The sequence below is a fragment of the Theropithecus gelada genome, chromosome 1, assembly GCF_003255815.1.
Source record: "Theropithecus gelada isolate Dixy chromosome 1, Tgel_1.0, whole genome shotgun sequence".
Classification (NCBI taxonomy): Eukaryota; Metazoa; Chordata; class Mammalia; order Primates; family Cercopithecidae; genus Theropithecus; species Theropithecus gelada.
In genome coordinates this window covers 220,371,327-220,391,182 of record NC_037668.1, presented here as the reverse complement: position 1 = coordinate 220,391,182, position 19,856 = coordinate 220,371,327, and the positions used below count along the sequence as shown (strand labels likewise).

Sequence of the window (19,856 nt, the reverse complement as noted above, 5' to 3'; positions counted from 1 at the left end):
TTGGAGTCATTCCCTTCTCAGTGCAAATATAGTTTTCTGATACTTGCCAGCTGTGTAATCTTAGTCAAATTAGTTCAACTTTATGAGCCTTTGTTTCTTTGCTGTAAGAGTAAAATGAGATAATCCAAGGGAAACAGCTAAAGTCATCCATAAAGGTACATTAAGAACATCCTTGTAAACAGTCTCTAGATGTCAATCGCTAGAAATTTTGTTTTATTTACTCTGCTGAGGACTCTGTGTGATTTTTATTTTTATTTTTTTATTTGAGACAGAGTCTCACTCTGTCATCCAGGCTGGACTGCAGAGGGGCAATCTCGGCTCACTGCAACCTCTGCCTCCCAGGTTCTAGTGATTCTCCTGCCTCAGTCTCCCAAGTAGCTGGAATTACAGGCACTCATCATTTTTGCATTTTTAGGAGAGATGGGGTTTTACCGTGTCACCTGGGCTGGTCTTGAACTCCTGGGCTCAAGTGATCCGCCTGTTTTGGCCTCCCAAAGTGTTGGGATTACAGGTGTGAGCCACCAAGCCCAGCTATTGGCTATTTGTGAATCATGAATTTTCTAGTGATAACAAGATGCACGGCACTAAGAGTTCAATAGTCATGTTTGTTGTCATCCCTGAAATAGAATTGCTCCTTGGGAAGAAGAACTTACAATAAGCTAGTGAAGAGCACATATGCAGAACCTAATAGGCAACAAGGCAGAATGAATAAATACTGAACAGAAACAGGAAAGAGAAAAAGCCGACCAGGGATCTGCAAAGCCACAGGATGATAAATGCACATTCTCTGGTAACATCGATTCACTTCTAAAGGTGAGGATGGAAGAGAGATGCTAATTTTATGTTAACACAAACAGCTATTATAGAACAGAATATACAAAATATATAATTCCAAAAAATATTTAAGCTCAGATAAATCACTTTATAGAAATGTTTAAGTGTATTGTGAGAAGTGACCATAATAACAGAGTATGAGAATAACAAGACACATTTATGTATGTGCTTACTCTTTGCCACTCATATAGTAACAATTCCTCACAACAGTCCTATGAGGTAGTTATTATTAGCACTACCATTTTATAGCAAGCAAACTGAGGCACTAATAGGTAAAGCAACTCATCCAAAGTCAAACAGTCTTACAATTAGGACTCAACCTAGGCAGACTGGCTCCAGATGCTGTGCTGCTTGCGGTACACAGGGCAGATTCCATAAGCAAGATGGAATTTGAGCTGGGGGTTGAAGAGTTTGATAAGTTAGGAGGAGGAGGAGGAGGAGGAAGAGAAATTGTAATACTACTATTTAGCCTTAGAAGAGGCCAATTATAATTTGAGGCTGTAAGGCTATAGTTTTTTGTTTTTTTTTTTTGAAACAGAGTCTCTCTCTGTCCCCAGGCTGGAGTGCAGTGGCACAATATCGGCTCACTGCAACCTCCGCCTCCTGGGTTCAAGCAATTCTGCCTCAGTCTCCCACTGGGCCTACAGGCACATGCCACCACGCCCAGCTAATTTTTTGTATGTTTAGTAGAGACGGAATTTCACCGTGTTAGCCAGGATGGTCTTGATCTCCTGACCTCGTGATCTGCCCACCTCAGCCTTCCAAAGTGCTGGGATTACAGGCGTGAGCCACCACGCCCAGCCGAAGGCAATGGTTAATACAGAATCCATACTGAAACATTTTCAGAGACCCATTTTTTAAAGCACAATAATTTTAGAGCTTATTTTAAAACACTGTAACTTTTCTGGTATTTACTAGACACTGTCTTGAATTTGCTTATTTATTGCTTCAGAATTTTTCTCAAGTTATTTCATGCATATATATTATTTCCCATCTGGAATTCAAGTGCTTGAATGTTTGCAGCATGAGAATGTGCCCATTACTTCTTTTACAATCCTTACCAAAACAGCCCAGGCATATAAATGGTGTTTAATTAATGTTTGTTCAATTGAACTACAATACTAAAGTCTCACACTACCTCTTACCCAAGGATACAGATTTAGAAAAAAAATGGTTATATCTCTAAAGATGATGTTTAAAATGTACTTAACAACAAAAAAAAACCACAAGTATTATCTGGTAGGAAACAGAAGAGGGAAACTTGAGAACAGAGGATATTTTTGTCAGTGACAGAGTTCATATAGAGACAAGTCAGCAAAGTCCAAACAAGAAGCATGAATTAGTAAAAACACAAAGAAACGATAGGTGTGAGCCACCATGCACAGCCTGTTTTAGTTCTTTTCTAAAGTGGATATGAGATAAATGGAATTAGGCCAGGGTCAAATTTATTTTAACCTAGTCTTTCCACTTTTGTTTCTTCAACTACAATTTTATTTGAAAGGTTCACCTTCTCACAACTAGGTTTCTCCACTACAGAAAAACATGAAAGATAATTCTATGCCCATTAAAAAGGCAAAATGAAAATCTATGAACGAAATGGAATAAAACTGGTTCCTGTAAGAATTATGACCACCTTTACCGAAAATTTAAAAACTCATTGTTTTACTAATAGGATGTTCCTGGAATTTTAAAGGTAAAGTCTGAACAACAGTAGAGTAACCTCAAATTCCAAGCGAAAGTGAAGACAAACTTTGGGTAACAGCCACAAAAAGGTAGTACTTTAATCCAAAGTTCAGTTCAAAAACAAACGCAGAGGATAGCAGAGGGTCTAGACAGAGAACTGGATAAGGAGGTACCAGTAGGAAGAGGCTGTAAAGGGAGTGACGCTGTGGTGGGGAGGTGTGGAGGAGAGGTGAGAACAACAAAGTCATAACTGCGCAAAAACAGGGTTTGCTTGTACTGTTGAAATTTACTTCATGAGAAGTATCAGTTTCTGAAGATCATTTTTAATCACAAAAGCATTTTCACCTGAATAATTCCTTTAGTACAGGTTCTTTTCCTTACTGAAATGAAAGCTGCCCATCTTAGCAATCTTCAAAACAGTCTATTAATTTGGCAATGTCCCATCAAAAGCTAGAAAAGGGAGGGCAAGATGGTTCTAAAAACATAAAAACCTAATTCAATTTTTAAAACATTTTAAAGTAAAAACATGTTAGAACAAGACTTCCAAACGTTTCCACTCTGGTGCTTGCCTGAAGTTTGAAGGCCAAGTTTCCATGGATTCCTACAGGCAAAATTAATCTCCTTTATCTTTCACTGTGGATGTGGGTGGAGGGTAGGGGATGGTAGCCAGGGGAAGGGTTAATAGGATAAAAAGAATTAAGAAATATAATTTGTGGCTGGGTGCGGTGGCTCACGCCTGTAATCCCAGCACTTTGGAAGGCCGAGGTGGGTGGATCACCTGAGGTCAGGAGTTAGAGACCAACCCGGCCAACATGGAAAAACCCCGTCTCTATAAAAATACAAAAATTAGCCGGGCGTGGTGGTGCATGCCTGCGGTTCCAGCTACTAAACGGGCTGAGGCAAGAGAAATCACTTGAACCTGGGAGGCAGAGATTGCAGTGAGCCGAGATCACATCACTGCACTCCAGCCTGGGTGATAGAGTGAGGCTCCATCTCAAAAAACAAAAACAAAAACAAAAAACCAAAAAGATGTAAAAACATAACTTTTATGTGCTTCTAACTCTAACACAATTAAACCAAAACAAATTTACAAATTAGTACACGCAAAAAACATCAATAAAGTTAAAATAATAGTCATTTAACATAATGCTGCTCTGTAAAAATTAAAGTTTTGTTCACTAATGGAATACGGTATAAACTGTGACGGCACCAGTTCTTTCAAGTTCACACTCTTATTTATCATACACACATGAGGATCCAACTCTCCCACCATCGACTACAGAGAAATCTTTGTTTCTAAAACATGATGTGATGTTGTCCCAAAGGCAAAATTTATTAATTTTACCCCCCAACAGTTGTAAACAGAAATACAATCCTGAGCACTGAAATCTCTTTTTTTTTTGAGATGGAGTCTCGCTCTTGTTGCCCAGGCTAGAGTGCAATGGTGCCATCTCGGTCGGCTCACTGCAAGTTCCACCTCCCGGGTTCAACCAATTCTCCTGCCTCAGCCTCCCGAGTATCTGGGATTACAAGTGCCTGTCACCATGCCTGGCTAAGTTTTGCATTTTTAGTAGAGACAGGGTTTCACCATGTTGGCCAAGCTGGTCTCGAATTCCTAACCTCAAGTGATCCGCTCGCCTCGGCCTCCCAAAGTGCTGGGATTACAGGCATTACAGGCATGAGCCATCGCGCCCAGCAAGCTCTGAAATCTCGTATGAGAATGTTGTTTTAAAGTGTCAGTATTGTTCTTGAATAAGCTTATATTATTTTTTTATCATTGAAATAAAAATAGGGAATTTTTAAAAATGCTAATTACTTTTTTCCTTTTCCACTTCTCTGTATTTTATATATTTTCTATGACAAACTCGTATTTTTTCTAGCTGCGTTTCATGACAGCTTTATTGAGATATAATTCATATGCCATACAATTCACCTATTTAAAATGTACAATTCAATAGCTTTTTGCATATTCACAAAATTGTACAATCAATTCTAGAACATCTTATCACCCCCAAAAGATCCTCCCTGCCCCCCATACCCACTAGCAGTGACTTCCCATTCTCCTGTACCCCCACCACAGCCCTAGGCAACCACTCAAACCACTAATGTACTTTCCGTCTCTATAGATTTACATATTCTGGACATTTCACATAAATAGAATTATACAATATGCGGTCTATTGCGATTAGCTTCTTTCACTCAGCATGTTTTCAAGGTGTATCCATGTTGTACTATATACTGACACTTCCTTTCTTTTTATTGTCAAAGAATCTTCCACTGTACAGATATACCACCTTTTATTTAGCCATTCATCAGTTGATGGACATTTGGGCTGTTTCTACTTTTTGGCTATTGTGAATAATGCTGTTACAAACATCTGTGCACATGCGTTTGTGTGAAAACTTGCTTTTAATTCTTTTCAGTGTATACCTAGGAGTGGAACTGCTGGGTCACATGCTAATACGATGCTTAACTGACGAGGAACTGCCACGCTGCTTTCCATCAGATGTACAAGGGAGGGCTTGGATTTCTCTATCTCCAGGTGTGAAGTGGTATATTTCACTGTGGTTTTGATTTGTATTTCCCTGACGGCTAATGATGTTGGGCATCTTTTCACGTGTTTTTGGCCATTTGTGTATCTTCTGTGGCAAAATGTCTATGCACAACCTACTGAGTTGTAAGTTGCAGATTTTTAAACTCAGGAAAACAACTTTTTAAAAAACAGTGGATATATGCTAATATGGTTTAAAAGTAAAATTAATATAAATATTGAGGGCTGTGTTAGTGTAGAAACTTTCCCACACTCCTTTACTCACCCACTTCTGAGAAGGTAGAATGATTTCTCTTACTGGCAAATTTGGTAATGCCTAAGCTTTACTGGCTCGGCCACCTTCTTTCTCCCTAGAGGGAGTCTGTCAGCAGAGGCCACACTACTTTGCCGTGTTAGCTGGCCAGCCTTCTGTGAAGGAAGATATAGAGGAAATGAAAGTGAATCACGATAAGAAAGATTAGATAGATGAAAAAGAAGAAGTGGGACGTAACGGTATTTCAGATACAAAGACAAGAAATTTTTACAGGAAACTAAGGCCACCGGTTTGGCTGGATGGGGAAGGTGGAGCCTACTGGACCTGCCTCTAGACTTACAGTGCCCTTAATCCAGTTCAACTCCTTGTGGAGAACTGTGAGGGTCAGGACACCCAACACAGTCCCAACTCTTAAGTATCTCCAGTATCTCAGCAAACCAGCTCTCTAACTTTATCCTCTACTAGTCTTCTATAAATCTCCTTCTCTAACTAAAATGGGCAATTCATTTGCCTCTCAAACAAGGATTTTAAAAAATGAGAACATGAGCCAGGCACAGTGGCTCATATCTGAAATACCTGCACTTTGGGGGCTGAAGTGGCAGGATCACTTTGAGCCCAGGAGTTTGAGACCAGCCTGAGCAACAAGGTGAGACCCTGTCTCTACAAAAAAATAAAAAATTAACCAGACGTTCGTGGCACATGCATGTGGTCCAGCTACTTGTGAAGCTGAAGTAAGAGTATCACTTGAGCCCAAGAGGTCGAGGCTGCAGTGAGCAGTGGTCTCTACACCGCAGCCAGGGCAACAGAGCAAGGCCCTGTCTTAACAACAACAAAAAAAAAATTAGCTGGGTGTGGTGGTATATACCTATAGTCCCAGCTACTCTGGAAGATGAGGCTAGAGGATTGCTTAAGCCCAGGAGTTTGAAGCTACAATGAGCTATGACCACATCACTATACTCTAGTCTATGTAACAAAGCAAGACCCTAATTCTACAATAAATGAATAAATAAATAAGAATATGTAATACTGGTGAGGGTTCGATTAAATATTCACAGTCTCATGCTACTCAAGAGGAATGTAAACTGCCATAACTTATCAGAAAATGATTTCGCAATATGTAGTAAGATTAAAACAATTAAGTCCTTTTATTATTGCGGGATTTATGCTAAAAATTTTTTCAGTAGCCATAAAAAGGAAAAAAGAGGAGATCCTCTGTGCACAAAGATGAACACAGCAGCAATATTTTACAGGCTTATTTCAAGGACTGCTCTACATGTCCTATATACATTATGTCAGTTAATCCTCATAACTCTTAGGAATTGTTATTTCCCACATTTATAAATGTGAAAACTAAGGGGAAAGGAAGCTAAATAGCTTATCCAAGGTGATATAGTTTATATATTTGTCCCCACCCAAATCTCATGTGGAACTGTAATCCTCAGTATTGGACATGGGGCCTGGCAGCAGGTGACTGGACCGTAGGGGTGGATTTCTCATGAATGGTTTAGCACCATCTCTTTGGCTGCTGTCCTTGCAATAGGGAGTGAGTTCTCATGAGACCTGATTGTTGACTGGACAGTAGGGGTGGATTTCTCACGAATGGCTTAACACCATCCCTTTGGCCACTGTCCTCGCGATAGTGAGTGAGTTCTCCTGAGACCTGATTGTTGATTGGACAGTAGGGGTGGACTTCTCATGACGGGTTTAGCGCCATCCCTTTGGCTGTTGTCCTCGCGATAGCGAGTGAGTTCTCGTGATAGTGAGTGAGTTCTTGTGAGACCTGATTGTTGATTGGACCGTAGGGGTGGATTTTCTCATGAATGGTTTAGCACCATCCCTTTGGCCACTGTCCTCGCCAATAGTGAGTGAGTTCTAGTGAGTGAGTTCTCACGAGACCTGATTGTTGACTGGACAGTAGGGGTGGATTTCTCATGAATGGTTTAGCGCCATCCCTTTGGCTGCTGTCCTCACGATAGTGAGTTACTATGAGACCTGACTGTTTAAACGTGTGTAGCACATCCTGCTTGCACGTGCTCCTGCTCTTGCCATGTGGTGTGCCCGCTCTCATTTCACCTTCCACCATGAGTAAAAGCTCCCTAAGGCCTCCCTGGAAGCTGAGTGATGTCATGCCCATACAGCCGGCAGAAGTGAGCCAAATAAACCTCTTTCCTTTACAATTGCCCAGTCTCAGGTATTTCTTTATTATTAAATAGCAACACGAGAACACATAAGACCACTGTGGCAGTGAGGAAAAAACTGAAAACAAATGCTCAATAATAGGGAAATGTTTATCATGTTACAAAACCACAAAAAATATACATTATGTGTCCATAATGAGAGAAGAAGAATCTAAAACAAATTGTAAATATGACCTCAACTATGTAAAGACACACACTCCAAAGAGACTGAAAATAAATATACCAAAATGTTAACACTTTTTCCTCTTAGTTGATGGGAATTCAACTATGTGCTACACACGTTTAAACAATCAGGTCTCACGAGTTTTTATTTTTGTACTTCTCTGTATTTTGCACATTTAAATGTAAGATTTTAAACTCAAACACGTTTTTTAAATCATTGAACCAAGGACATAAAAGTTTATTTTTAATCACTAAGAATGTTATGCAGGTAATTTAAATATTAATATTATTCCCCTCTTTAGAAAGAAAATAACCCAAATAAATACAAAGTAATAACAAAAGTTTAGCAAATTAAAAACAAAACACCCCATCTACTAAGTGCTGTCTGTGCGCCACACACTGTGGAAAGTCACTTTGACATGTGTTATGTAATAAATGTGTGGGTTTTTTCTTTTAGAAAGTGTATTTATCAACCGTTTCAGTAGATATCCACTGCTTAGGACCCTATTTTAGAGCACCACCAAGACTCTTGCTGTAATTGCCAATAACCTACAGAAACAGGAATGCCTACAAAACCAGTAGTCCAGGGCACAAGGTGGAGACCTCTACAGTGGAACTGTATAGATCTTAAAAAGTAACTCATCCAAACTGTTTCACAACTTTTCACAATAGGTTTACTGAAGCCTAAGTCAAAAGAGGTGACATTTAAAATTCTAGTAAAATGAAGAAATAAAATTCTATACAATATATACCAAATGAATTATAAAGTATACTAACCAAAAGACTTTTCATGTATATTTCCTGTTTCTTTCTTTAAAAAATTAAATCTATATAAAGTCATTCATGACATTAGCCATTAAGCTAATAGGAATGTTGGGTTTCAACAGTCATTCAAAATCTACCATATTTCAAAATTATACACTAACATGACATATTTTCTTGCATATGTATATCATAGTGTATAGGTTAAATGGATTATCAATAAATTAAAATTAATTTATCAATTTGAGTAGGATAAAGAACATAAAATCTATATGGCAAACACAATTTTAAAAATTACAAAACCTAAGCCAGGAGTTCACTAGCTTATTTCTTCTCTTCTTATGAACACAAAGCAAAAACTCATTAATTCTATCATTTCAGAGGTTATAAAATTTCAAAGAGTTTAGGCTGATGTTTACTTTTAATTAAGGCTTTCATTTTCTCACATATCCCTTTCAATCCATCCTGCGTATCAGAGGCAGATTAATCTTCGGAAAATACCATCTTTCTGTTTTGCATAATAAAAGCAATGACCTCACATACTTGTGGAATGAATAATTTTTTTGTGTCTCAAAAATCTATAATAATATCCTACGGTCTGGTCATTTAGCCGGCGTTACTCCAGTCTTATGTTGTTACTGAATATCAAAATAAACAGAACAAATCTGTTCAATTCAGATGAGTCTCAACAACATCCCACTATCCATATCCTTTTATCTGGCTCTAAACTCCTATTCCTTGATTACTCTCAAGCCGTCACCCCAGCTGTTCAACACAAGAGTGCCGAACTCCTGCCAATGTTTTGGTCACGTTAGTCAGCCCCATCCTGGCACGACTTCCTTTCCTATCTACTATCGAATCCACGTATCATCTCTTGCTACTCCTTAGTCTTCTTACACTTCTACTGCACTCACCCTATAAACCACCAGCCCTGATCAATCTAACTACGTTTTCTGCTCCTATCGCCAATCTGCAATCTATTGCTAAAGAGCATCACAACTACACAAATGAATAACTCTCTCAAAGCGGTACCCATGAAACCTCAGCTGGAACCTTAATGCTGGCCAGACGCCCTTCCTCCAGAGCTGTTCTCAGCCTTCATCACCAGTCTCCAGTCCCCTGCCTACCCATTCCTGGCTCAGCAGAGTCTCAGCTGGACAAGTAAATAGAAGCTCCACCTCCATCTCAGTAGAAGAATGTTTCTATCCACTCTTCAAGGATAATTTTTCTACCTGTACCCAGTTTCTCACCCACTCCTTATTCATCAGGGAACATGTCTGTACAATCAAGCTCTCTATGGACCCATTCTTCCCATCATCACAAAACAGCAGTTGCCTTTACCCTAATCCCAGGTCTGTGAATAAGTCTTTGGACTTGCAGCAAAAACTCAACCACAATAATTATTCACTTTTCTAGAACATGCACAGAGGACAAACAAATGATTAAAAAAAAATACCCCACAAGGTACTAGAAAAACATAAAGAGTAATTCCTAAAGGTATAAAAGATACAAGGCAAAAAATAGTTGAGGAGCCAGACGCGGTGGCTCACACCTGTAATCCCAGCACTTTGGGAGGCCGAGCCAGGGGGATCACTTGAGGTCAGGAGTTCAAGACCAGACTGGCCAACATGCTGAAACCCCATCTCTACTGAAAGCACAAAAATTAGCCAGGCTTGGTGGCGGGCACCTGTAATCCCAGCTACTTAGGAGGCTGAGGTGAGAATCACTTGAACCCAGGAGGCGGAGGCTGCAGTGAGCCAAGATCATGCCATTGCACTCCAGCCTGGGCAACAGAGCAAGACTCCATCTCAAAAATAAATAGATAGATAGATAGATAAATAAAATACTTGAGGAAGATTTGTTCAGATTTGTTCTTTGACTCACCATGACTTTCTTCATAATCTTTTTTTTTTTTTTTTTTAAGATGGAGTCTCCCTCCGTTGCCCAGGCTCGAGTGCAGTGGCGCGATCTCGGCTCACTGCAAGTTCCACCTCCCAGGTTCACACCATTCTCCTGCCTCAGCCTCCCAAGTAGCTGGGACCACAGGCGCCCGCCACCATGCCCGGCTAATTTTTTTGTATTTTTAGTAGAGACAGGGTTTCACCATGTTAGCCAGGATGGTCTCAGTCTCCTAACCTCGTGATCCGCCCGCCTCGGCCTCCCAAAGTGCTGGGATTACAGGCGTGAGCCACCGGCTCTGGCCCATAATCTATTAAATTATTTTTGTTTTAAATAAAATACTACTAAAAATGATGCTTTTACATAGGAATCCTTATAAAACCATAGCTGCTTATAAGATAAATTTAGGAAAGATGTACAATAACCAACTAAGTCAAATTGATGCTGTGGCTCTTGTCCTTTTATTGAGTAACATACTCCTTGAAAAATCTGATGAAACCTGAGAATTCCCTCTGAAAAATACACGTATTGTGCTTTGGGAGGCCAAGGCAGGAGGATCGCTCCTGGAGGAAGCCATGAGTTCTAGACCAGCTGAGGCAACACAGGGAGGACCTATCTCTACAAAAAGCTTAAAAAAAAAAAGTTAGCTGGGCACGGTGGTGCACACCTGCAGTCCCAGCTACTAGGGAGGTTGAAGTGAGAGGACTGCTTGAGTCCAGGAGTTTGAGGCTGCACGGAGCTACAATCATGCCACTGGATGGCAACCTGGGCGATAGTGCAACACACTGTCTCTAAAAAAAATTTTTTTAAAGGAAAAGAAAAAACACTAATTTTTGAATAACCATGTCTTCCTCAAGTTAAAATTTACAACCTTTTAAAAAAATATTTGGAGCATCATTACTTTGTAATCAGGAAGGAAAAAAGAGGCAAAGAATAAGATTTGCACTTCTATCCCCTGCCACTTTCAAGTTTCTAATAAAATATGACCTATTCTGACCTGTCAGCTTTCCATGGAAAAAACTAAAAGGTGAGGGAAGGCAGAATAATCTATAGAGACATTCTGGGCCCAGTTTTTCACTTACACTGAAGAGTTGGAGGAAAATGGAAACTCTCCGGCAAAGGCTATACAAAGTACATGGTTTTACACAAAGCATTACACAAGTACATGGAAGCTTCAGTTACAAAACAGATATTCTTAGAATATGTTTCCTCAGCCTAGATATGTGTTCCTGGAGCAGAATTTCTGCTCATAAGGTTTTTCCACTCACAGCTATATTCTTTGAGGCTTCAGGGAAGGCAAGCCAAGGACACATAGGTTAAAGCTCTGTTGGGATTTGAAACTGGGCAATCCCTAGGTTTTCCCCAGCTATACAGTGAGAAAGGAAGGATAAAAAGCCCATAGGCATCAGAATGCATGAAACTATAACCAACCAAGAGGTCACTTGATATAATAAAAACTAACTTCTAGAATTAAATACTATTTTACTTTAGGTTATTTTGAAATACATCTTTCTCTGGCTAGAGAAAAGATGAGCTTTGGTGAATATATGATCTATTATATTAATTTTAAAACAAGAGTTCGGGGGTGGGGGATAGCATTAGGAGATATACTTAATGTAAATGACGAGTTACCGGGTCCTGCACACTAACATGGCACATGTATACATATGTAGCAAACCTGAACGTTCTGCACATGTACCCTAGAACTTAAAGTATTAAAAAAAAAAGAGAGAGAGAGTTCAAATGTAATACTAATAAGACAGACTATCTTCTCTCTTCCGAGTCACAAAACATATATTACATGATTAAAATAGGGAAGACAAAGGGCATTACTTCTAATTTTGGCTCTTTACAGTGCTTATCCAATGCTACAGATATAACTCTAACTGGCACGGCAAAGAACTCAACAACAAAATTTTAAAAATACTTGTAGCAAAAATAATCTAGAGATTACTGTGTAAATTACTTAAAATAAAGCCTGATGGCTGAATTTGCATTAAGATGCCACAAATGGGTATCAATAATGACTTTTCCAGGAAACTAAATTTCACAATAATTATAACCAGTATAATTTGCACAAATGTCCACCCCTCTTTTCATCTGAGTTGACTCTGAGGGAGGAAATCATGTTGGTTACATGAATTCTTAAAAGACCCAATCTAAGTAAACTTTTTCATGCTTCACAAGTGGAAAAAAAAAATCTAAAATGTTCTTTGTTGCTTCATGAGGTAAAAACAATTAACTCAGGCCTGGCGCAGTGACTCACACCTGTAATCCCAGCACTTTGAGAGGCTGAAGTAGGCAGTCTGCTTGAGCTCAGGAGTTCAAGACCAGCCTGGGCAACATGGCGAAACCCTGCTTCTATTTTTCTAAAAAATTAATAATTAGAAAAACCACATACCTGACACAAAACTAAATAACTCCCCTATTTATTATTCAACAAATAAAACACATTTTTGGCTAGGAGCGGTGGCTCATGTCGATAATTCCAGTACCTTGGGAGGCCAAGGCAGGAGGATCACTTGAGCTGAGGAGTTCAGGATTAGCCTGGGCAAAATAGTGAGATCTCATGTCTATTTAAATAATAAACCACACAAATTTTCACAAAAATAAATCCTCACTGAAAAATCTTAGGTAATGTTTTTCAGTTCATCTAAAAATTATTTTTAAGATTCAGTTGTATACTAACAGCTGCAAAAGAGAAAAATAATGAACAAAGACAATGCTTACAAAAAATCAAAATATAAGCAGTATGTTACCCAATACTCAAGGACAGCAGCATTTGATCTTATAAAATTCCCAAATTTTTTAATAACTTATTTCAAACTCTGTAACATAAAAAGTACTTTATTTAATTCATGTATTTGTGCATTTTTGAGACAGGGTCTTACTCTGTCACCCAGGCTGGAGTGCAGAGCACAGTGGTGCAGTCATGCTTCACTGCGGCCTCGGCCTCCTGTGCTTAGGTGATCCTCCCACCTCAGCCTCCAGAGTAGCCAGGACTACAGGCGCGAGTCCCAGGCATGGCTGAGACTGGCCAAAAAGTATTTTTAAAGGTTACTTTACTTTCATTCAAATTAGAAAACCACAGTAACCTAATTCACTGAGTTTTCAAAATGCAGCTAAGATAGAAAAAAATATGTAATTATTTAATCAGGCAGTGGCTCTCCAGGAAAAAAACAGGGCAACTATTCTCATAAGAAAATTTAATACGTTTGCCAATTGCAAAATAATGTTAACTTCTATAATTGCCTAGATACTGTCAATTTAAATATCAAATGCCCAAATGTCGATGAAGGGTGACTAACCAGACAGTGTGGCACATGCCTGTAGTCCCAGCTCAGGAGGCTACCGCAGGAGGATCACTTGAGCCCAGGAGTTCAAGGCTAATCTGGGCAACATAGTGAGACCTCATCTCTAAAATAAGTAAATAAATGTGACAAAATTTACCATTTACTGTTTCAGAATTTTTCTCTGTCTAAAAGGAATTTTAGTTTGAGATTTGACAAAATACTGACAAGATACTGATTTGTCAGTATTTTGACAGGCACAAACTGTCTCTCCTTTCCACATGGCTAATGATGATGAAAAACAGGAAGTCCTTAGAGATGGAAGGGTGGAGGGTATATGGCAAAAAGTTTCCATCTCCAAAATGTTAAAGAGCAGGATCTCAAAACTAAGATAAAAACTAGATAGCCGGCCGGGCGCGGTGGCTCAAGCCTGTAATCCCAGCACTTTGGGAGGCCGAGACGGGCGGATCACGAGGTCAGGAGATCGAGACCATCCTGGCTAACACGGTGAAACCCCGTCTCTACTAAAAATACAAGAAAATTAGCCGGGCGAGGTGGTGGGCGCCTGTAGTCCCAGCTACTTGGGAGGCTGAGGCAGGAGAATGGCGTGAACCCGGGGGGGCGGAGCTTGCAGTGAGCCGAGATCGCGCCACTGCACTCCAGCCTGGGGCACAGAGCAAGACTCCGTCTCAAAAAAAAAAAAAAAACTAGATAGCCATTTATCTAGTCTTAGATAAATTTTAAATAAAATTTAAAAGAAAACATTATTATTTTCTTATAGAACATCCACACATCGCTCACAAAACAAGCAACATCCAATAACTATACCGCTTCCCCAATTCTGTCTTTGATCCTCTAACACTCCCCCACAGTCCCTACATTGTGCCAGGTCTATCATGACTATATTTGACACAGGGAGTTTGTTCACTCACGCCTTTAATCCCAGCACTTTGGGAGGCCGAGATGGGTGGATCACTTGAGGTCAGGAGTTTGAAACCAGCCTGGCCAACATGGTGAAACTCTGCCTCTACTAAAAATACAAAAAATTAGCTGGGTGTGGTGGCACACGCCTGTAATCCCAGCTACTCGGGAGGCTGAGGCAGGAGAATCACTTGAACCCCGGAGCTGGAGGTTGCAGTGAGTCGAGATCTCGCACCATTGCACTCCAGCCTAGGCGATGGAGCAAGACCCTGTCTCAAAAAGGATAAAAACAATTTAAGAAATCTCAAGCTATTATAAGACTTCAGAATTCTGCTAATGATGTGTTCTTTAAAGAATATTACAAATAATTATTTCAAATGCTTAAAAAACAAAATTATTCCCTGAAAGGATATAGAATTTCCCCCATGAGAATGACTGCTACATAAAGGAAAGCCTGTATTCACGTGAATCTTGAAGGCCCTAAACTGGAAAGGTTACATAATAGTATCAGGACACACATATATTAAGTTACAATTTCTCAATAAGCACATAATGCTTTTAAAGCCCATTTAAACCTTATCAGGGTTTTTTAAAAACTGAAGATTACTGCACTACCAATTACTCTTCCTAAAATAACTTCAATAAATTTGCTAAGACTCACTTGTAGAAACCAAGCAATGTATTTTCTCTTTTATCCAACTAAAAGGGTGCCAATGAATGGCTATCTAGTTTTAAATTTAAAAGAAAACATTATTATTTTCTTATAGAACATCCACACATCGCTCACAAAACAAGCAACATCCAATAACTATACCCCTTCCCCAATGCGGTCTTTGATCCTCTAACACTCCCCACAGTCCCTACATTGTGCCAGGACTATCATGACTATATTTGACAGAGGGATTTTGTTCACTGACCAGGTAATTTAAAATTTCTTCATACCATAAAGGTTGAGAAGAGGGCATGTTTCCTGTATTAAACTACACGGAATATTAATTAGGCCTTCAGGCTAATTTTGCTATTGATGTCGAGGTAACACACTGCAGCTAAAGTAGTATTTAGGGAAGTTTATCAGAGCACAGAGGTCAAGACAGGAACACCGATGGGTCTGACTGATCCCCATGGAGGTTAACTGGCTTTAGAGCTACCTTTGTTACAGCAGCTCTGAACCAGAGAAGGTTCTATGTAAATCACCACCCTTGTTGCAAAAACAACTTAAGGCACGTATGGAGACAGTATGTCAGTTGCTTTATATAAAAACTGCCATCTTTTCTTTTAAATTTCCCTAAACCACCATAAGCAAGTTAATCTTTTACTTTACTCAGGCTCCCAGCATTCTACAGCCATAAAACTTACTCTCTTCCTTTCTAAATTTTGCTCAAAGATTTGATCTTTCCCTTGATAAGAAACACCAGGATAAAAAGAAGCACATTTATAAAACTCTTAGCCTTACCTGAAACTGATTCAGAAAATAACTCTGCAACAACAGGTACTCTATCTGTTCACAATAAAGTTCAATCTTCTTGTAGGTCCTCAAGTTCTCCTTACAATTTAGTAGACAGAAACTCACACTGTGCCTCCACACACTGTTGACGTGTAGATGTAAATAACTAATAACAATGACACGCCAGGAAATGACTGAACACTATTCATCTTATGAGACTCATGAAACAAGCATGGGGCTCAGCGTTAACACAGTCAACACTAAGAGAAAGAGGCTGGGCATGGTGGCTACGCCTGTAATCTCAACACTTTGGGAGGCTGAGGTGGAAGGATCATTTGAGCCCAGGAGTTTAGGGCTCAGGGACTGCCACTGCACTCCAGCCTGGGCAACAGAGTGAGAATCGGTCTCAAAACAAACAAAACAAAACAAAAACACTAAGAGGAAGAGACTTAGAACTCTCTTCCTGCATAGAAACTTCTCAAATTGAATACCACAGCACTTCAGGAAGAGGAGTTTTTCATTTACCCCACAGAATCAGACTCTCCGTGTAGGAAGACAGCTTAAAAATCACGTAAGGATCTATCATATGCGCTGCTCAGAAAGGTAACATTTAGCTACATGTGACTATTGAGCACTTGAAATGTGGCTTCTTCAAATTCAGGTGTGCTCTAAGTATAAAATACACACCAGAGTTTATAGATTCAGTGTGAAACAATGTAAAATAGCTCGTTAACTTTTAAAATTGATTTCATGCTAAAATAACATACATAAGATTGAACAAAATATACTACTAAAATTTTACCGTTTCTTTTTACTTTCTTAATATCACTACTAGAAAATTTTAAATTACTTATACGGCTTGCATTGTATTTCTATGGAACACTGCTGCTACAGACCTACAACCTCAATTCTGACAGCAAGCAAGGACTATTGCTTGGCATTTCCCAATTACGGCTGTCATTTAAAAGCCAAAAGAGGCTGGGTGTGATGGCTCATGCCTGTAATGCCAGTGCTTTGGGAGGCTGAGGTGGGACGATTGCTTGAGGCCAGGAATTTGAGACCAGCCTGGGCAACATAGCAAAACTCCACCTTTACAAATAAATAAATATATTTAAATGTAAAAAGCAGGAACAAAAGTATTTTCTCTTTGCTACCAACCTAATTGAGAGAACAAGATAATTTTGGAGATTATAAAAATCATCAGCAGAATCACTTTGTCTTGGCACCATTTTAAAGGTGTGGTGGCTCATGCCTGTAATCCCAGCACTTTGGGAGGCCGAGGTCGGGGGATCACCTGAGGTCGGTAGTTCAAGGCCAGCCTGGCCAACATGGTGAAACCCCGTCTCTACTAAAAACACAAAAATTAGCTGGGCATAGTGGCAGGTGCCTGTAATCCCAGCTACCTGGGAGGCTGAGGCCGGAGAAACTGCTTGAACTTGAAAGGTGGAGGTTATGTAGTGAGCCGAGATTGCACCACTACACTCCAGCCTGGGCGACAGAGTAGACTCCATCTCAAAAAAAAAAAAAAAAAAAAAAAAAAAAATTACTTCAAAAAGGTACAAACAGCACGGGATAGAAAACCACACTTCTTAAGAAAAAAGATGGGAAATACTGGACACCAATCGAGTGTTTCTAATAAAGTATGTCTAAACCCTGATCGTAAAGTTCATCTTTAAGGTGAAATCAGCATTCTCAGCACCTGGGACCTCAGAAAAAAAATAAGATGTACAAAAATCTGTCTTTTTATTATTTAAGTACCTTCAATTACAAACAAGTGAACCATCGACACTGTAAAAAGGGACTATTACGATGTAATTCTCCTTCCCAAAACCAAAAGAATATAATAACACCCAAAAGCAAAAGTAAAAATGACATCAGTTTTTCTAGGACTCAGTAGGCTAACTTTGGTTCACAAACATTATGAAATAAGACAGTGCATTTTAAAATACGGTTTTTTTAAAAAAAACACACAATGTGTTTATTTTTCTTTTTCTCTCTTTTTTCTTTCTTTTCTTTTTTTTTTTTTAAAGAGACAGAGTCTATGTTGCCCAGTCTGGCTTCGAACTCCCGGCTGCAAGTGATCCTCCCACCTTGGCCTCCCAAAATGCTGGGATTACAGGCATGAACTACCATACCCAGCCACCACAATGTTTTTTTAAAAGTATATTTAAAAAGTAAGAAATTCAACGACACATTTCCATGAGTGAACCATACAGACATAACTCTATTTCATCTGATTTAAAAATATTTAGGACTCCAGGTCCTGAAGGGGGAAAAAAAAGTGTATTTCTGAATCTATGAAAATGTTTTTTAAGGGGAGAGGGGGAGGCAGCTCAGTAATGGGGACAGGTTCAGGGGATGCAAAGTCATTTCTAGAAAATTGTCAGTGAGAAAACTATACGAAAAAAGAATGTAAGGAAATTAAGACCAATGAGTGAGTCCCCAGAGTTTGTACAACAAACAGTTGATGAGATATTTTCTACGATGTCCTAACGAATTTATAATCCACAAAAGGTCATACTTGGTTGTCAATTCCTTATCCGTTTGAGCTTCATGAGTATAATCTTCAGACTATTTGCTAGGTGATACATTCCTTAGGAACCTTTTCCTTGTGCAGTTAAATGCCAAACTCAATTACGCTCTCAGTAGAGTAAGCAGAAAGGATTGTACGTATTTTGAGACACGGAGTTGATTGGCTGCCGTTTCTTGCCCTGGTGGTAAGGATAATGGGTAAAAGCTCTTTCTAAGTTTGATCCTGAAACACCGAAAACACTCTCAAAGAACCGTGTCTTCTAACATTGCCCAATAGGTTAAAAAAAAAAAAAAAAAAAAAGACTGCCAAAATTTCCATTACAGCATGCTATTTTTAGTCTTCAAAATTGGGTCTTTTAAATCGCATTCCACAGTAGGATGTGTTTGACTAAGTTTACATAAGGAATAAAATAAGCATCCTAAAGTGTTAATATTGTTAAGCTGAGAAAGGAACTGTAAGCTTTTAATTCTTCATTTTTAATCTTAAGTCTTTCAAACACACAAACTGAAAAAATTAAGGAAAATATTGGCCCAGAGAGAGGAAAGGAAGGGAGACACCAGGCGGTTCTCGACAACCAAAGTGGTGGTGATGGGGGGGACCAGGTGTGGGGAGGGAATGAAAACCATCCACCAGGGTGGGGAGAGCGGGCTGTGGGCCACGGAACAGACAGGAATGGAGACCGTGGAAGCCGCAGGCTCCTCCAGGAGCCGGGCGAGGAACGACTTCTGGCGCTAGTCCCCCAGGGAGAGAGAAATTGGCGCGACGCGCAGCAATAGGAGACCCACAGCAGCTGAGAAAGGAGAGGAAAACAGGCGACCTGAGAGGCGCAGGAGGTGAGGGGACCGGCTACACCTCACCGGGAGGGCAGAGGCAGCGCGGCTGGAGGAGGACAGCGCAGGGGGAGGAGCGAGGGGCTTCCGAACGCCTCTCCATCCCGGCCAGGAGCCGGCGGGTGCCCCTGCATCCCGCTCCTCCTCTCCTCACCTGGGAATCGGAGGCGCAAGGAGGGCTACCGCTGGGCGCCGGGTCTGTTTCCAGCCGCACTCGGCGACATGGCGGCCGACGTGCTGTCACGGAGCTTGCTCGGGTCTCCCGTGGCTCCGGTGGAGGAGACACCTCTCACCTTTCCGCCCCGCCTCCCTCTGCGCACCCCTCGCGGCTGGCCGGCTGGAGGCTGGCCGCCCGCGACCGCGGAGCATAGAGCACTGGCGGCTAGAGAGGAAGCGCAGAGCGCGGACAACCATAGAGTGCGAGTCCGGACACCAACCGGATGGTCTGTCGCTCTCCTCAACGGTCCACTCACAATCCTTGGGCGGCTGAGCCGAG

The 19,856-nt window shown here is 40.3% G+C and overlaps 1 protein-coding gene across 2 annotated transcripts in view; it reads right to left on the bottom strand.

The window, feature by feature from the left end:
* Nucleotides 1-19,853, bottom strand: part of CNST (consortin, connexin sorting protein) — a 115,356-nt gene extending 95,503 nt beyond the window's left edge. The window contains exon 1 of one of the 2 annotated variants that reach the window (XM_025387005.1): nucleotides 19,515-19,853. The gene's annotated coding sequence lies outside the window, so the exon portion shown is untranslated. Of the gene's footprint in view, nucleotides 1-16,006; nucleotides 16,113-19,514 lie in introns of those variants that run through there. The other variant, XM_025387015.1, reaches the window with a different exon arrangement.
* Nucleotides 19,854-19,856: the final 3 nt, after the last annotated feature.